Source organism: Seriola lalandi, unplaced genomic scaffold (genome assembly GCF_002814215.2).
Source record: "Seriola lalandi dorsalis isolate HSWRI2012SDOR001 ecotype SW California unplaced genomic scaffold, Sedor1 jcf7180002054257, whole genome shotgun sequence".
Taxonomy (NCBI): Eukaryota; Metazoa; Chordata; class Actinopteri; order Carangiformes; family Carangidae; genus Seriola; species Seriola lalandi.
In genome coordinates, this window is record NW_019524810.1 from 70,639 (window position 1) to 91,094 (window position 20,456).

Sequence of the window (20,456 nt, forward strand, 5' to 3'; positions counted from 1 at the left end):
AAGATTACTATATTGGCTTACTGTCTCCACAGCTATTCCGTTGATAAAAGTGGGTGCCATGACAGGAGGATTTGGGCGAAAGTCGATAGAAAGTTGGCGTAGAAATTCTCTTTTGTCTTAGAGACATTGAGTTGCAAGTTTGAGTCATCACCTCATTTGGTGAATCTGTTCTAGGCTGGGACGATGACCCACCTCATGGTCCTGTAAGGGGCTGACAATCATCAAATCATCTGCAAACCTGATTATGAACCTTGACTCACTAAAATCATGGGAATCAAATCTCAAATAAAAGTGGTTTAACTCTTCTGCCAGCACGGAGACAGACTTATCAGGGTTATACACCCCTTTTTTTCTAGTCCTGGGGTTCCCAGCATAGATTTTACTCCCATCCAGGTGGAGTGAGAATTGTCATTCTTAAATTCATGCTCTACCTTGAATTTTATCACTCTCATCTTCTTCTGCTGTCTGCGATTTGAATACATTTGATTTGACTTCAGTTGAGTTTGGCCGGTTTTATTTCCTTTTTCACCAACTTTTGAGCATCGCTTTCTTGATGAATGTCACTCTAGTGGAAATCTATCTTATTCTGATTGAGAATATTCCTGGAGGAATTACTAAACCAGGGCGTATTATTTGGATACAATGTAGATGTCTTCCTGGGAATTATCATTTGCTCACAGAAAGTAATATAACCCAATACAGTGAAAGCCAGTTCATCTGAGTCAGTCAAGAATCTTAAAAACATCCCAGTTGGTACCGAGAAAACAGCCATTCAGTTCACTGATAAAAATAACCTGTCCACACAGACCACAGATCAACCTTTCTGTTGATAGACTGGGGCTACCATGATGCAGTTGTAGTCAGAAAAGCCTAGTGGCACCATTACATAAGATTTATAGGCTGTCTTTATTGTGCCATAGCACAAATCCAACACTTTACTATATCTCGCTGGACAGCTGACACACCGGTCGTTATGACCAATGGGCTTTTTAAATGTGCAGTATGTGCAGAACTTTTGTCTCCCACTTTTGACAATTAGAGTAATTACACAAAGAAAGTTCCACAGTTTCAAGACAATAATCCTTTATTTAGGTGGAGTAAATGTAATAGTTGTGTGGCCTATTCCAAATATTTTGCAAATGCCAAGAGCAGCAAGGTGACATCTGTGTCTGCCCTCAGTCCTTTCTTTACTTTCAGTGCTCTCCATTGAAGAAAAGCCACACCAGTAGAAATCTGTCCTTGCCGTCAATCACTTTCTTTTTCAAACTGTAATCCTTACACTGAATGCTGAGTTTCTTTATTATCTGGAGCATCAGATACTTTTCTTGGACGCTTCCTTGGTTTTTCCACCATAGGTTGCTCTTATCTTCAGCTCTGGCAAACTTGCCAGTTGATATAAAACATATCACAACTGGTGCGCAGCGCGGGAAGGTCGCTACAGACACCAGATTTAAAACTCAAGTGTACTGTGGAATACGGACAGATTTACCTGGCACTGACAGGCATAATCAGCATTGTGTGAATTTGTTTGGCAAGTGCTTGAATGTAACTGATGTTTTTTTTATATGTAAAAGTCCCGTACTCCAGCTACAGGTGTTTAAACCACAGAGTGTAAAATGCTGGGTATCAGAGGAAATGCTATGCAAACGGTGCCCATGTTTAATGATGGTGGATGTTGCATCTAACATACTTGCTCTATGAAGAATATAAACCACTCTCATAAACAATGAATTTCTTGTGGCAAGGAGAACGGGCGCAGTGAAATACATAAAAGTTGAATGCGAGGGCTGCAAATAGATTATACCAACATGAGTTAACATAAAAGCACACGCCCCCTCCCTGGAAGTGGACATGGTGGTCACGGACATGATAAAAGCATACTCCATTATCTTTGCTGTAGTTGGCATGTGTTGGACTCAGCTTTGAGCCAAATCACAGTTCATAGTCCGCAATATGATCTTCACAATCTGCACAAACACTTTTACCTGTTCAATTACAAATTCACAGAGTTTTAAAAGCTCATCTGACAACTCGACACCCCTAGTATCAAGAGCCCTTTTATAACTTATTTTTCCTGATTCTCATCAGTCCCTTACTTGTTTGTCTCCACTGTCTCTGCATGTGCTGCTGTGTGCACTACAGGTTTCTCCCCACTGTTGCCTCCTATGGTGATTGGATATCTGATTTTTGGAGTCCCAGGATTTTAAAAGAAATCCAGGTATTTTGTGCAGTGGATATAAATTTAAACAGTGCCTGTGGGCTTGGCTGTTTGAGACATATCTATACTCTGAACTTTTGTGCCACCAGGGTTAAGGAAATTGCCTTCTAAAAGGAAGCTCTTAAATGATACATTTTAGAGTTCTTTTTTTTTGTTTTTATTCCCCAAGGTCACGATTTAGCCTTTGAGACATAGTGGAAAGGTGAATTATATTAAGCAGGTGTCACAGCAGAGTGTTCATAATAATTTGGTGGGGACCGTATAGGTCAGTGCTATACTTAAGTTTTGCCATGAAAAGCCAATTTGTGGAGGAACATCACTGCATTAAATCAGGTGTGTAATCGTGCAGTTGTCTGTCAAAATGTATATGTATGTGTGTGTATGTGTGTGTGTGTGTGTGTGTGTGTGTGTGTGTGTCACTACCTATGTTTTTTTCTCTTTGTGTCCCCCCTCCAGCCCCCTCCCACCCAAGCAAGCAGCTTCAGGGAAACTTTGTTTTGACAACCATTTCAATTCCTGCTGTAGAAAGCTACCACCTAAGCTGAACAGCCCTTTTGTACAGGTGCTGTCCAAGCTCATTGAAATACTGCCTTTGAACTTCAATGCTTTTTTTTTTCCTCTCTGCTGCACATCACGCACGGCTTTTGTGTGAAAACACACTTCGACAGTCCAGTGGAAGTGCTTTGGTAATGTGTGCTCCTCTGCACGTGGTTCATTGTTGTCATAATTAAAATGTCTGTTGCACTTTGTTCAAATGCTGCAACTGTTCCTCTTTTCTCATGTCAAACATGAATCAAAAGAGAAGCAAACAACAGGATCTACTTCCAAGTGGGGATGGAGCATTAATGCAAATTGTGCGATTTTGAATGAGCAGTTAACAAAACTGATAATTTATCATTTGTGCTCTCCAGCTCGTTGACTGACATCCAGCTATAATCAGGCAGCTGAGTTATAAATATTGCTGTTGGTGACTTCCATACATAACCAAGTAGCTAACACTGTTCTCAGACCACAGACTGTCTAGACATGGACATGGCATCTGTGACAGCACCAACAGGTTTCTGGAGGGATTTGGAATCCTGGATTTGGGTTTAGTGTTCGCTGCTGTCTTGGCATTTCTGAGAGCCAGAGAGAAAACATTAGAACCATTTGTTCCAGGGTTAGATGATATGATAATATATACAGTCTCCTGCTGAGACGGTTTGTTGATTAGCTGACTTGGAGATGAACAGAAAATTATTCATGGCCTTTTTTGACAATTGAATATCACTCATATCATTTTATTGTCAATTTCCAATCAAAAATGTCAACCAGTCTCTGTTTCTGGCTTTGTAAACTAAATATCCTTGGATTACAGACCGGTTACATAAACCGATATTTGAAGGACATTTACATTATATTCTGTCACTTTATAGACGAAATTATATCTGGTTACTCAAGAACAATGGGGAAACTTATCAATAAGGAAATATTAATTTGTTGCAGCCCTAATAAATAAATCAGAAAACATAAGTTTGTCTAACACTAGTAGTTTTGCCATAGGATTTATAGCTTGGTTGCCCTCAAATATTTCTGGTTGTTATAGGTCATTGTGAGAAAGGTTGGAAACCATCAAGCAGGGCTGTTTCATGGCATTGTTGGGAAAACCTTCATGTCAGGTATTCATGTTCCTTGATACACATTTTGGTCTGGACAGCATTTTATATAGCGCTTCTCTTACAGCGCTTTCCAATGTATGGGTCATTCACCCATTCATACACATTAACACACTGACAGCGCAGCACCAGGAGCAGTTAGGAGTACAAAAGGCACTTCGACACACTCATTGGCTGAGTCATATAATTGGGAACCATTGATTACTAGACAACTGCTCTGCCTCCCGTGCCTCTCCACACCATACCCATGAACACAGAAAATATAGCATATCATTGTACTATTGATACCACAATATAAAATTACAACTCCAGCCCCTGCCCGAGTTGGTCAAAGGAGGAGGAGTCTGGTTAAAGTTGACTGTGATACCCTGCGACACCTATCAATCATGCAAACACAAATTACATTTGTTTTTGAGGCTCATTATATCCCTAATGGAAAAATTCTTCTCAAATATTGCCACCAAATAGAACATTAGAGGAAAAAGCAACTGAGCCTCTATCTCACTGTGAAAAAATATATTAACTTTGAATTTCTGGAGAGGAGATAGAGAATTTTTCATCTGACGTCAATACAGTTTTCTCGGAGTCAGCATCTCATAACCATTAGAAGAAATGCAGCTGCAGTTGTCACTAGGCTCAGACAGCCAAATCAAAAGTTGTCCCCCCCCCCCCCCAATTCTTTTCTGAACTTCGAGGTTGATTCTCACCGCTGTAATTTACGAGCAACACGACAGGATTGGACAGTTTAATGATTTGCTGTCATTGCAACATTGATTGACATCAATGATGCAAGAGTGTGTTTGCTGAACGAAGGGCGCCTCTTCTGACCAACAACTGCATGCTGCAATAGGAAGGTAAGATTAGAGCTTCACCGCTGCTAATGCTGCTTTTGTGATGGTCGTTTCTAGTTGGAGTGCAGTGAGGGGAGGTGAAACACTCTTCATTTACCAAAGACATCTGCTCTCTTCCTGGCTCTCCTCTGTGTTTCAGTGAGTCATTAGTGGTCAGACAGGGTTGCACTTTGAAAGATGCTATCTGAATTACATTTCACCACCTGTGGTTTAAATGAGATCTGAAAAGTTTCAAATGCTTTTGCTTCTTATCTCCAGCTGAGCTTTTGGTCTGAACATAGTCTAAGCTCTTCATATTGTAAGAGTATTTTCCTATTTGTTAACATAACAAAAACAAACCAAAATATTAAAAGGAGCTATTTGTACGTTTTGGCTATTGCTACATAGCCAACGCTAGCATTAATAGCTGTTTACTTACCTTTACTTGTTTTGTGTCGAAGTTAGCATGCTAACCAGCTAGCCCCAGCCCAGTCAGACCGCCTCCTAACTTTCTGATACTCACTGTAGTGTCCAGTGTGGCTTGAAAAAGTAGTGCTACGTATTATAACCTCTTGTCTTGTAAACACAATGATGGCTGAATCTCTCACCCAAGACTGGTAGGTAAACAGCTGTTAAGGCTAACACTGGCTATGTAGCAATAGAAAAACTTTGCTCCTTTAAAGTATGAAACATGATAGTGTACAAAAGTGTACAATGTATACTTAAGGTCCACTTACTGTCTTATTCCAGACATTTCAACCACATTTCATCATCTTTCTGAGGAGATGGAGTTTTCTTAGTTCGAGTTTTCTAACTCTTCTACCTTTTTTAACCTTGAGTGAACATTTATGCTCAAGCAATGCTTGCTTGCACCCCGAAAGAGTTTCACTAATTCTAAAGAATTAAAGGCATGAATGATTTTTAAGAAGTTGTCCATTAGCCACTAATGAGCTGAATCACATCAATTAGCTGCAATAAATACAGTGTATATCAAGTCCAAGTAAAAGAGCACTGAGTTACTGGTTTCTGAACCTTTATAGCATTTTCTTTTCTCAGAAAATTTAAACACTGCTACTAATATCAATACTATTGCCGCTGATACAATGGCTGTAAAGAATGAAAGAGACAGATGGAGAGAGACTGCAGATTCAGTCAGGCTCTGCTGCTATAGTAACAGGGGCCAAAGACCTTTCCTTTATGGATAAAAACTGGCCCATGCTTCAAAAAAATGAGTTTACTTACTATCTGACAATACAAGTCCAAAAAATCAACAATGTTTAAGAATAGAGCCGGAGCCATGGGGACACATCCCACTCACCGCTCCAGGCTTTTGTTACACAATGGACTCTGGGTATGCTCAAGAGTGAGAATGATATGCCTTCACTGGGATACTAAAACAGTCACATGAATGGCACTGGACACTTTGAAATCTCAGTTTTGTTTTGCCTTTATGATTTGGCGACTGGGGATGAAAAGAAAATACAACATTTCAGTGAAGGTTGCGTAGATTCAGCTCCATATGGTATGATTATTTTGAAGAATACAAAGACTGACTGGCTGCAGCATACACTGCAGATAATATTGACCATTATACTGAGCGGACCTCCCCAAGGACAAATCACCTCCTCCCTGTAGAGTGGCAAATGGAAAGTGCTTTAAACTGTTTTCATTTCAACACGGTGGAAGTGCCCTCATGGGATCCAGAGCTGGAGGGCTGAAGGCAGAAGGACTGCATGATTAGGCTGGGGATCTGATAGAAGGTCAGCATCTGCGGTAGGCCAGAGACGAACACAGATGCTATCAGTATCAGTCTGGAGAGCAGTGATAGTCCTCCAAGACTGTGATGTACGCAGTGACAATACTGTCACTCCTCCCTCCTCCAGCCGTCCCACCGGAAGATCTCTAACAGCTAATCGATGATGATGTAAACCACATCTCAAGCCTCCCTGCTCAGGTTTACGGTTCACACGCTGGAAATCCAGCTGGGAAAATGTACTTAGAGCTTTAATGTATCTTGTAAAAAATGTGTCACTGTTTTGTCTGATCATTGTTTACAATTACTGGGGATCAAATGAAGCCTGGCTCCTGGCTGTTTGCTCTGTTGACTGTGGTGTGGCAGGGCGTGAATTCAGAGTGAATTTGCTTGCAAAACATTTTTTACGCTTCACTGAGGCATCAACTTGGACACCTCTTATACCGGACTGGGCAATCATCTCACTGGTTCTCTCAAGCTGGAAAAACATGGTAGTTATTCTGCAAAGTCTGTCCAATTTCTCCCAAACTACAAAAAAAAAAAAAAAATGCAGGTCTGAGCTGAGGAAACAAAATTACGGCTATTTAATATTTTGGATTTTTGATTTAGAAAGGCTGCACAATTTGCCAACCGTCAGAGATTTCGCTATCTTAATTTTACAGGTGTCTATACCTTTTTTTTTCTGTGGCTATAATATACTGTGAGCAATGAAGCTAATTTACAGTTTATGCATTTATAGTAAAATAATTTATAGTAAAGTATAAACAGCATTGTTACTTCAGTGTTATCCAGCCCCTTAGTTTGTCATTTTCTACTAAAAAAGTGTCTCAACTGAACCTCCAGAAAAAAATGCTATATCATAATAAATAACAATATCACAATAGAAAATTACATAGACACAGAAAATGCCATGTATCGCCATAATAGAAGATTTAATCCATATCACCAAATATTAATTACAAGCCTCCATAAACATGAAGTATTGGATTGTAGTTGATTTGTCAAATATGCATCTGACAGGATCATGCAACAATTCCTTATGCATTTGTTTCCAGACTCAAACCTCATGTAGCAGACATACCTGGCCTGGGATCAGTCACAAGCCTTTAAAGAAGTTCATTATAAGGACATGCAGAGTTACGGACCCACAATTGACACTTTGTTTCTCTTCCCATCATCAAACTATCAAATTGATAGGAAACAGAGACAAAGGAGCCTTCTCTCACAAAGGGACCATGCTTTAAGCATGTCAGAGGGGATACACAACCAGTCCAAGGGTAAAAGAGTCAGTTCCAGAGGATCAACCAATGGACACCAGGCAACTGGAGAATATAGGCAAAATCTCCAGTTTGTAACAATAAGACTCTGTCTAATGATATTTGATTGTTTCTTATATAGGACCAGTAACAACAAAAGGACTGATTATGACTAAGGTGTGAATCCTGGCCTCTCTGTGCCATGCATGAACACACACACACACACCTACCTCCCTTCCTCTGCCCCTCTATAGATAAGAGTTATAAACTACAACCCAAATTCCAATCCTGGGTAGTGACCAGCAGAACTCTGTTCACAGACACCGATCTAAGGAAGAATGTAAAATTAAATATCTAGCTGTTCTATAACTAACTATTATTACAGTCAAAGAACTGCTGTGTAATCCACATTTATACTGCCGGTATTAGCTTTAGTAAATTTTTATATTGTTGTTTGATCAGTTAACCACATGTTTGAAGGATCTAATATGAAATCCACGCTTGTATTATTCCTGTCTGTCATCATTGTTTTCACAGTCAATGTTTTATGGTCATGGTGGAAGAGTTTATAGGTAAACTCTAGAATTAAACTATTCAAAAGTTCCACGAAAAATTACGCTCTTCTCCAAGTTGAAACACAGAAGACGGATGACGCCCCTGAAACATGTGCCAGCCCCCAGGGGATAAAACAGTCATGATCCATTCACACATTGCTCAATAGCTCTGTTAGCTCTGGAGCTCTAAACTCTTTGCTCTTAGCCATTTTGCACTTCATCCTTTTGTCCGCGTCCTTTATTCTTTCTTTGCCATATGCTCCAAGTAACATTCTTTTTCACTACACACCAGTCTTTTAATGTTATAAACCAACTGAACCAAAACAACCGAAGTGCCTCAGAGTAATTTTTGTAACTTTTTAATTATCATCATGGTTTCCTTTTTGAAGATTTTTGACAGTTTAGAGTCATCTGGTCAACGCCGGAACACAGCCTCCAAGAGAATCCACCTAGATCCCAGGTCTCCAGGGTTACCAAGGCAACCACAGCCACCTGGGTTTCAGCCAAGGGTCCTCAACTACAGCGCAACTCACAGTAGGCCGGTCTTAACACTCTGCTCATGACTGGGTTGATGTCGAAATATAGCAATATTTAATCATCAAACCTAATTCGTAGATGTAGCGTCATTAGCTGTATAGCCATAATATATAACCATAACATATTCTCTCCCACCATTGCCAACTCATCACACTGCTCATTTTCTTATTATTTTCATCTTTATGATTATTACACCTTCTGTTCATTCTGTAGATAGTAGTTTAGTTAAATAAACTCCTTTATTTACACCCAGTTTTTGTCCTGTTGTATTCTTTAGACGTAGAGACTGGAGATCCATTGAATCGAGAAGTCATGGCTTCTGATATGAGATTGATATCATTAATCAATTAAGTAATTCATTGTTGTCCTCCCAGAGGACTGGTGCCCCGATTCAACGAGAGCAAATTCTAAACTGTGGTGTTAACTCACAATAAAAACTTCATAAGATGTATTCTGCTTGTGCAGCAAAATCTATAGAAATCATACTGATAACAGAATGTGTTCCAATTATATCAGTATGTCATACATTTTTTCCTCTTACTGTGAAAAGAGCTAATTTAATTAAAAGTGGGAAATTCATTTTTCCCACTCAGTTACAATGCAGTTACCTGTGTTTACAGCTGCAGGTATTATGGTGCTATATACTGCCAGACGATAGTTTGATGAAGCTTGTCGATAACTATTGACAAATGCAATGCTGTAAATAAATTAACAGGATTGCTCAATAGCAGTAATGAACTACTTTGATTTGTCAGATATTTACTTAACTGAATTTGCCTTAAAAAAACACAAAAAAACATTCCTGTGTGTTAGTTTATCTATTAACAGTTTTTCAATTAACATGTAGTTAATTTATACAATTGTGTATATACAACATGTATATAAATTTTGCTCATGCTCCACACTCACCTGTCATCTTATGTTGCCTTACATAAAGGTTTTATATTAGCATTTATACAATGACTTAAAATTAGTTGAAATGGGTGTCTTTAAATATCCACAGAGGAAGAATGACACACAGAGCGCACATTAAGTTGTTACATGTGCACATATCTGGTGAATGCAGTCACAAATTTTGCATTTAAACGACTTAATGCAACCATGGCCTCCTGTTATGTTTAATGCGACAACCGCAGGGATAAAACCTTGCTTAAAAAGGGAAACATCTGTTTTTTAAAGCCTTTTCGCTAATTGCTATCATTTATTTAACACTCCGAATTCTCCAGAAACAAGTGAGCCACTTTCCTGCTGAAACCGGACAGCATGTGTTGTGAGATCTTCACCGCTTACACTTTACTGTCCTGAGCTTGCAAATCAATTAAATATGTCTCTGACAGGCTTCCTACTCAGGATAGATTTTGTAACACTCGTCATCCGTCTTTGTGTATAATGGCGTGCGATATGTGCATGAATAGCAAAAGAGCAGCAGCCCCTATTGTCTGCTGTGTTGGCATTTCTGTATTCACCACATGGAATGCTTCCATTTGAGAACTGAATTGTGTGTCAACATATCCCGGCTTCCTATCTTCCCTGAGGTGCTTTTCTCAATGCAAAGCTGGCTTTAGCCCCTGCTGACCTGTGTAGTTCTGCTGGAAGATGCTGTTAGCCCTGGGAGAAACAAACATAAAAACAGTCCCTCTTTCTAACACCGTCTTTAATAGTAATGTGGGCCCTGTGGGTGTGCCTCGTTTCCTCAGAGCTCCTACACAATATCTCTGAAGACCAGCGGAGCTGGATTCATTGAATCTACAGAGAAGAATAGAGACTGAAATCCCTCTCAGTGCTGTTAATCCAAAACAGAAAAAAAAAAAACAAAAAAAACACCACAAAATGAAAATATCTAATTCGCTGAAAAATATACATACTGTGTGTACATGTGTGTGTGTTTGTGTGCTGAGAATGATCATCTAAAATTATGTTGAGATGAAATAGTATTGCTTCCCTTTACTCATTCTCTCCACTTCACTGCCTGGTAGAAACAGCAGGTGTAACAAAGATAAATGACTAAACGTTACTAATGTGAGATGTCACTGTACAGTTCATAAAAATCACTCAAGTCACTTGACGGGCCCCTATGGCTTGATTAAAATCTGTTTATCTGTGTATGTGTCCAGAGTACAGAGTCCCTATGTTTTCCTACAGCTGAAGGTATGAGTGTGTAGTTATCGTCCGTCTCATCAGAGGACAACTACTTGCTTGACTTTGAAGCAAGGACGCGCAGAGGCAGCCCAGCGCCACATGGGACATTTGAATTTTCACACTTCTAGACACCCACGTGTAATTGACAGCGACAGGCAGTGAGTGACAGCATCAAGTCCAAGTCTGAATACTCAGGTGGACAATGATTCCTCAATCATCTCTGTGACTGGAACAGATCAGCGCCCTCGCTGCATGGCAATAAGATTTTAGTCACACGAGTTGGAGCCGAGTCTTTTCAATGGGGATTGTGTCAGTTAAAAACCCATGTTTACGTTGTTTGTTTCTCAGGAGATGGCAGGTTATTTGGAAGAAGGGTGACATCTGCATTGTGTTGATAAGATTTTCATGAAACAACGGTCCACAGACAGTCATTTCCAATAGAGATCCATCTTTCTTCATATCATCAGATGCGTAGCAGGGCAGAACCAGTTACTGATCAAAGTCAGAGGAAACTAGAGAAAAATAACAATTTGCTTCTTACACTGTTATAAATATTATGCTTCTATAAATACACTGTTACACTGCTACACATATCTAAGCATAAAGTAATTTTGTATGAAAAAATATACAGGAGGAAAACATAATAAAAACAACACCTGCTGTTCAAGAGCCCTAAAGAATACTTTTGTGAAGTTTGTATACGTGTATGGCATCACATTATTCAACAAGATGCTTTCAATGTGTCTACACCCTGTATTCACCATCATTTTGTCAACTACTCCTTAGTTTTACATTACTAAGAGTCATGAAGCCTGTAAGTTGAACTAAAAGGGATATTATTTTGAAAAGTACAACCTATCTCATTAAGAATACCTTCTGTATAATATTATAATGATTAAATTGATTATTGAGCAGGTACTTTTACTAAAGGTTAAACAGTTTTACCAGGGTTAGACACTAAGCTTTGGTGGACAAGCAGGTTTGTAGCATTATCCAAATACTGTAACTGATGTCATCTGCTGCCAGTACCGATGGCCCTACTGCTTAATTCAAATTTTCCACTTATGACATCACACCGAGGAGGAATAGTGCTATTTCGTTATATCAAAAAAAATGTATACTTCATGCTTCCACAGCACTTAAAGAGTATGCAGTGCCATCTAGTGGTGACAATCTGCTTATTCCACACCCTGTGTAGCAGTGATGTCACACTGCACGATAGCAAGGGTTTTAAAAGTCTGACACTGTGGGACCCTCCTTCATTAAGACAAAACTCAAGACAACTTTAGCTACCATCACCAACATCAAAATCCACCCCAACTAGACGCATCATAATTCCATAATTTTCGCTCTTTAAAACGTGGCTAACGTCTGAATTGCTTTCAATTTGCCAAGAACTCCAACCACCTGTTGGAAAGCAGACTCACTTTACATGGTGTCACAATAATTAGTCACAAGATATGTTCATATTTCTTGTCAATCATTTGACCAATCATTATTTGTTGTTTAGAATCCATGAACCAATCAAATTTCTTCATTCTATGTTATAAATGTGTGGGCTAACCTTCAAGCTGTCTTTTTGTATTCTGCATTGTTTTGTCTGTTTTTTTTTTTTTGCTAAACAAAGACGTTGGCTGAACTTGAATTGAACTTTATCTCGACAAAGCACAAAATTGAACAACACTGACACCACATTGATCCCAATAATTAGCATGCATGTAAGTGACTGATCGGATAAGCACCTATCCTTATTGGTATGCAGTCTGTAGCCAGGAGTGAAGGACCACAACTTCAGACAGCTTGTTACAGACTGCAGCACTGTGAGAGCCTTGACATCAAGTTTGAAAAAGATTTTTTCTCCAAAATTCCAGCCCCTCAGCTACCTGGACTGTAGTCTGCCTGACAACCAGGAATGTTAATGTCTCTACGTAATAAATGAACAGCGGACAGGGGGAGGAGAATAAACAGGTCCACACACAAGAGCAAGAGACGCATCATTTCAGAGGCATTAAGCGAGACGGGATTCAATTTCGTCTTGCCTGCTAGAGCGTGTCCCTCTCGTCTGTCACTTCCGCCATTTACCAGCAGTTTCTGAGCCAAAGGATGCCATCGTCACATTTCCCATCACAGCTCTCTCCTGTCCCTATCACACACTGGACACAGTGACACGGTTAAATCAGCATACCTGAGACTGATCATCACCCTTTTGATGAAAGGCTACTGGCCAGCCGTTCCAACTCTGCTTCCAGCTTCTGCCCACTGCAGTATTTGAACACAATTCTATACCTTCATGTCCATATCATGTGAGCCCAGGGCAAAAACAGACATAAAGCTATTAGTTATTTCAGAAGGGAAAATTCCCAGTTCAAATAGTGCGAGTGCGTAGGTGATTGGCAGCCGCAGACGGATTACTCAACACCAGTTATTTTCAGACAAGAAAAGGCTAGAATCTGGAGAATTGCTCACTTACTTTGTGCTGAGGAGGAATAAAGCTTAGTGATAATGCTAGTTTAGATAGTGTTAGTTAGCTTAGTTTTTACCCAACAAAGACAGAACAGCCCAAAGGGGTTTTTGTACTTTCTTTTTATTCTCATCCATAAAATGAAAACAATCGAACAAAACAATACTGAATAAAGACGAATTAATGCTCGAGCTACTGCATATGGATTATATACTGCAAAGCACCACAGCTTGGCATTTGAGCCAGAGTCCCAAAAATTGAAAAAAAAAAAAAAAAAATGCTGTACAAAATTTCTCAAAAATGAATCAGAGTCCAAGTCTGTGTTATTGATTTTCCACACAGCCTGTCAGGAGATATTATTTTTGAAATGATTAAAAGAGAAGTATAAGAGGATATTGAACCTTTTTTTTTTTTTAACTGGAGGCCACAGTGTCGGAACCTGTGGTGAACAGAGCGAACAGAAAGACTCAATTCTGAGTGGATTAGCCACTTTTGCTCTCAGGTAAGACTTTTACCAAAAAGGCCTTTCCTACTTCAACAATTGTTGATTTGACATAAAGGTGGGGAAATAAATCTTATTTAGGCCGCCAGACATGTTTCATAATAGTCTGTCTTGTTTTTTGTATTCAATATGATATAAAAAGGTCTATATTCTGTGTGGTGGGCACATACCATTTTAAAAAGCAGTTAAGCTAATATGCAGTTGAGCTGTAATAGTGATTTCTACAGAAAAAGACTACCAGTCTTTTAGTAAAGCCATAACATGTGTCAAGACACTTCAGTTCAACAGCTTTCCAACCCTGCCTGTTAACTCGCTAGTTAAACTAAGCCCGTCATTGCTTTAACCACTGACAAACACTCGTTAAAATGGATAATGATTCAAACAAAATGTTTCTTGTTTTTGTCATTGTTAAAAAAGTCAAATATTTGTTCAAAACAAGGGAAAAAGGGGCACAGCGTGAGCTCTGAAGTGAACATTTTTACTTTCTACAACATTTTTTTTTTTTTTTGGTGTCAAACCTCATGAGTGTTGTTTCCTGCATTCATAAAATATCAGACAAAAGTAGGGTGCTTTACTTTTTGGAGCTACAAGCAAGAATCTGATATGAGATCATCTTGACTTTTAGCTGCCATCTCAGCACTCCGGTATAGAAACTGCTGCGTTTGCTCTTGGGATCTGTCGATGGTGCTGGAACACTCCGCTTATGGCATTCTTGTCAACCGGTAAACCTCCTGATTTACAACACGTGTACTGTCACCTCATCCCACCTGCACTTCAGTTCTTGATTTGTCTAAGGTCACTCTGCAGCTTGATACTTTATCAGCGCTTGACCGCAGGGGACTTTACTGTTGTAATACTTCAAGAAAAAGATGGAGACTGCACATACTCTGAGCCCTTTGGGCTACAGCGGTACAACAACATACCATCAACGCATGAGGTACATTAAGTGAAAGGTATGTCAAATCCATGACCTTGATTTTATGAAGAGGTAAGAGTGATATGACTGTTTACCAGTTTAACAACTCAGAAGTAAAGGGCTGAAGTAAGAGGAGCACAATTCATTAATTGGAAAATGTTGCCACTTGCTAGTAAATGTACATATGCATCATATCTTAGGTATTAGGTTCATTTTCCTCCTAACACAAGCTCAGAAAAGTAGAAGAAATGTGCTGCTACTCCTCCACAGTCCAAGATCTGGGGTCAATTCTGCTGGACTGGATAAAAGCTTATAGTTTTGCTCTAGGCTCCAAAATTCACTATCAGTACATATTCTATTATCAGTGTACATTACTGATGCGGAGACAGCAGATAGTCACTCAGGAATCTAAACTCAGTTTATTCAGCTGTGACATAAATTCCTGGTGTTTTATGGTTAGACCTACTGTTTTCTTTTAAAGGGAGACAACTAAAATTGAAAGAAAGTATTAAGCAGTTGGATTACCTGTGTAATGAATTGTGTTGTTTCATGTAAGATTTCCCTATTTTGTGATGTGGCCAATTAGTTGAACGTGATATGCAACATAAACAAATGTTTTCATTTATTAATTTTATGTCACATTTCCATTGCAATCTAGCTTCATGCCTGCCGCAACTTGTTTGTACAATATAATATAATATAAAAAAATGGTCGACAAAACAAAATAAAAGGAAAAAAATGAATCAGGTTCTTGAATGAACAACAGTTTCACAAAATGGCATTCTAAATTTATGTTTTAAAAATCTGAGTGCCACTTGGGATGATTGGGATTGTGACATTGTTTTCTTTTACTTGCCACTTTAAGTGGACACTTTGTGTCGGGGCAGTAATTAAATGGCCTTGAAATGAAACAAAACAGATAATTGAAAGTAGGATTTATTGGCACAATAAAAGCACAATCACTGAACTTCAGTGCACTTACAGTTATCAAAACATTCACTTTTTGTTAATCTTGCTTTACAGCTCATTCCAGTTCAATTAAATGGTAGCAGAAAAATACTACTGCTTTCTGGCCAGTTCACTTGTCAAGCTTTAAACCAGCCACAGTCCGGCTGGAGCAAGAGAAACACTGAGCTCAGTAGACATTTAATAAGACTTTGAAATAAAAAAAATAAAAAAATCTTTTATTTCATCAATAACGCTGGTTTTAAAGAAGTCAAAAGCCACTCAGAGATGATGTGCGTTAATAGGGAACTGTAATTGTGTACCATAGTAAAACAGCAGATATCATGCCCACAGGATGGGTTGCTGTTTTATACTGGTCCACCCACTACACAGCTAATGATACTAGACCTGAAAGATTTTTTGGACGCTAAGGAGAGTTTGATATAATCCTTCAAAAAAAAAAATCCTTCAAAGCAACAATTAACTCAACTTTAAACTCAATTTGGTTATTCTACCCTCAACAGTTCCCCAAAATCACTTCCATGGAGGAACACATCCAATGCAAAACATTTGGAATTTCTATCTATTCATCCATTAGTATACCCGCTTTATCCAGATGGTCGCAGGAGGGGATACACCCTGAGCAGGTGGCTAGTCAATCACTGGGCCAGAAACAAAAATAAATATTCATGCTCTCATTCACACCTATGGGCAATTTAGAGTTGCCAACTAGCCTAAACTGCATGCTTTTGATGCGTGTGGGCGGAAACGGGAGCACCTGGAAAACCCCCCCCACACACACACACACACACACACACACACACACACACACACGCATTAGGAGAACATGTAAGATGCACACAGAAAAGCCCCAGCTGGTCTACAGGTTCGACAGCAGCAGCGCTGACCACTGAACCACTATGGCGCCCAATTTTGAAATTTTATTTGCTCAATTAGTTACCATACTACGAGCACCTAAGTGACAGAAAAACATACCTATGCTAGCAAACAAAAATCCTAATTTAAAATTCAACTAAAAAGTACTTGATATTGTGCCTCTCTTCTAAATTGTTTTTGTTATAATCCAAGAATATATTCGTTCCAAATCCCCCAAGAAAATACCAGAAATTAAGATTTTTTTTGTGTGTGTCTTTTTGGGATTTTGGCATTCTACTAAAAATGCCACATTTAAGGACAGCTACCACAGGAATTGGGGTTGTGGCAGTTTCAGCCTATTTCATTGCTTATGCCTTGGGCTGGTGTAACATAGTGCTTTGAATAGTATCATCCATCAACTGGAGTAGATTGTATTGGTCTAATTGCATTTTTTGTTTAACAATCTCTGTTTTAAATGAATGCAAAGATTTTAATTGCATGTACCACCGATAATGCAGCAACATTTTGGACTGAAATCACGACTCTTTGAGCGGGTAGAGGAGCGTTGGCTTGGAGAAAGGAGAAAATGAACTGCTGTCTGGAGAGCTGACAAAGGCAGCAAACGGGGAGCATGAAATGGAAGTTCTTCTCGTTTGAACTAATTTCCAGAGAGAACAACTGTTCTGACAGTGCCAGAGCTTTCAACTGCCTGCTGGTATCACCTATGAAAACACTGCCCCAAACCTTCAACTGCTCTGGCAGCATCTATTTTACAGGCACCAGCATATTGTTCAACAGTATATCGTTCCCCATATTCTTTGTGTATGTCTTTGTTTTTCTCGGCTACCTTTATTCAGCTTTTCTTTCAACTTTAAATCCCTGTCAAAATCTGCCAAGAGAGCTTTGCTAACCCCAAAATTAACAGATTCAGACGGGTTAGTACTAAAATCCATTATGGCATTATGTACTATGATATACTGGATTATAAAATTTATATTATCTTATGATTTATGAGTACAAAGCTTCCTTTTGTCTATGTTTGCTCTTATTATCATGATGAGTCACTTGTGTGACCAAACTACATGTATAAAATCATTGTTTAGTGTTTTGTCCTGCTGTGAAAGTCTAGAATATGTAAATGTGAAGGTGGTTCAAGTGGAAGAGACCAGTGAAGGAGACCCATATTGCATATGGCCAGATTATGAGGCGTGATATGTTAAATTAAAACTGGAACAAATCAAGTAGGAGTCTTTTTGGTGTTCCATTGAATATTAATTAAGGTAATTAACTGAGGTAAATTGCAATTTAGATTGTAATTGGTAGTGAGATGACATTTGAAGTTCAAACAGGACTGAAATGCAGTCACCCCTAACCATATGCTAATGGAATTTCCCTAATCTTTAGCCCCGCTTTTGAATGGACTGGATTTTACTGTCCAATGACTTCTGACCAAGCAACCTCTGGGTCAGCAATGAGGGGAAAATGAAGCGGCATGCTGGCTGGGAAACTAAAAAAGCAACTGAAGCCTATATCCTAAATGTAATGAAATGCATCAGCAGTGAACACTAGATACTGGTGGGAGTGGGTTGAATGAGGGGAAAAACTCAGCACAGGGAGCAAATACACTTGGCTTAGAAACAGGAGCTGAAGGCTTTGTGCTTACCCACCAGGGGTAAGCTTTGTGCTGTTCCCTGATTGAAGAAAATCATACAGTATGGATCTGTTGTACTGCCAAAACAAAATTTCTCTCCCTGTGCTCCAAACACAAGATTTGGGGCTGGAGAAAATAGTTGATTGTCTGTTCTTTCAGATATTAAAGTGGTCACCCTGGAATAAAAACTGTTTGATAGATAAAACATTTTTTTTCCTGACTAACAAGATTGGAAATCAAACAGGTCCCTTTGTTGTTTGTTCCTTTCATGAACCTGTATAAGATTTAAAATGAAGGGCATCTGGATTTAGCAATACATATAAGACCCGAAAAAGCAGAAAACACTGCCTTTATCATCAAATACTTTGTGTGGCAACTTTAAAACGGTGCAATTGCAACCAAACAAATAAGTGATAAATGATTAAATGATTTGATCAAAAAAGAAAACTTGGCATACAACTAAAAAAAAAAAAAAAGATGCAGATTGTGACAAAGACGAACAAGGGTGAAACAACATAAAAATGATCACTAGAAGCCTCTGAATATTAATTGAAAGAAGGGAAGGACAATCTACAAGAGGAAATACTGCGTGGAAGATGGAACAAGACATGCAATAAAGTTAAAATTCAAACTGCTAACACGAGTTTAACATTTATGCAATACAAAAGGTTAATGAGAGTATACATCACACCTGAAAAACAATTTAATCCCAGGAATCTCAGATCTATGTAGCAGGTGTAGGGAGGACAAAAGGAACATTTCCCATTGTATATGAAAATGTCCAAGAATTGGGGAATCTTGGGAAGATGTTGGACTGGTAGTGCAAGAGATTTTGTGAATAGAAATGGCTGTGGAACTTAAGTTTATTGTCCTTAGCATATATTCATAATTTATAGACTTGTGCCTTTTATGAGTCTGGGGAAAGATAATTATAGCATCTGTAATAGGTCATAAAAGCAAGTGATGTAGATGAAGGTAGAGCAAGTGTTGAATATTTAGGCATTGTTGATGCATCTATTGTAATGTACCCCCTCTGGTGTTTCTTTTTTTTTTAAAATAAATTACGAATAAGTTAATTCAATGTATTTATTTTTAATCATTTTATGTATGTATCTATGTATATGTCATGTATATGTTTATATTATTACAAAACTGGATATTTGTAAGTATGTATGCATAATGTTTTTGTTTTTTTTAAGTATTTTATAACATAACATATAACATTGTTGAAAAAAAATGAACATATTAATGTTTTTAGAAAACCGATGACACATCAAACTGAGCTCACCTCAGTGAGGTTCAGTGACCTGCTTTGAATGTTAAGAGTACAATGGTGTGTTTGTGAAGATAAGTGCGTCATCAATTCAACACCATGTACCACTGTTGTAACTGCAGACACCTCCAGAAGCTTTAACAGTAAATCTGTGCGTGAAGAGAAATGTCAAATATTAGAATATACTGTACGTCAAGGCAAGTTCATTTAAGCAGCACTTTTCATTACAGCTAAACTAAATGTGCTTTGCATTGAAGCTTATAAAAGAACTATCAAGGAGGAGTCCTCTACTTGAATAAATAGCAGATAAATAACTGAGACAAGTCATTTATTCACATTAGGGCTGCATGTTTTTTTTTTTGTTTTTTTTTTTTAATAATCTAAATGTAAAAAACAGTGAAAAAAGCGAAGCCAGTATTCTGGGAGCCTGAAATTATGTTTCAAATAGTTTGTTTTATCCAACTAACAGTCCAAAAGATGTTCATTTTTGTGGATAAAAGAAAGTTGTTGTTGAAAATATGTCGATTGACTGATTAATTTCAGTTTTAACTTGTAAATTTGCTCACAATTAAGGAATAGTTGTGCGTCATCACTGTTCACACGCCGCATCACTGATACTCCTATTCAACATGTGAGGAACTCCAGAGAAATCAAAAGGTAGCCTTAATGAACTTTATCCTTACATGACATTTGCACATTTGTTACTATACTTTGTTTAACTGTCTGGTTGTGTTTGGGAGCTGCAGCACACTGCAAACACCGAATATGCTGTAATTATAACACGTTACCGAACATAAAACTGCTCCCAGGAGGAGACTATTTTCCCTTGCCTGGTTCTTCAAAAACAACAGTGACCCCGTTTTAAAACTTTCTTTCAGTGTTACAACCAC

General features: G+C 38.5%; 1 long non-coding RNA gene across 3 annotated transcripts in view; it reads right to left on the reverse strand.

The window, feature by feature from the left end:
* The window catches only part of LOC111654059 (uncharacterized), a 90,480-nt gene that overhangs the window by 42,840 nt on the left and 27,184 nt on the right, over nucleotides 1-20,456 (reverse strand). The window lies entirely within an intron of this gene.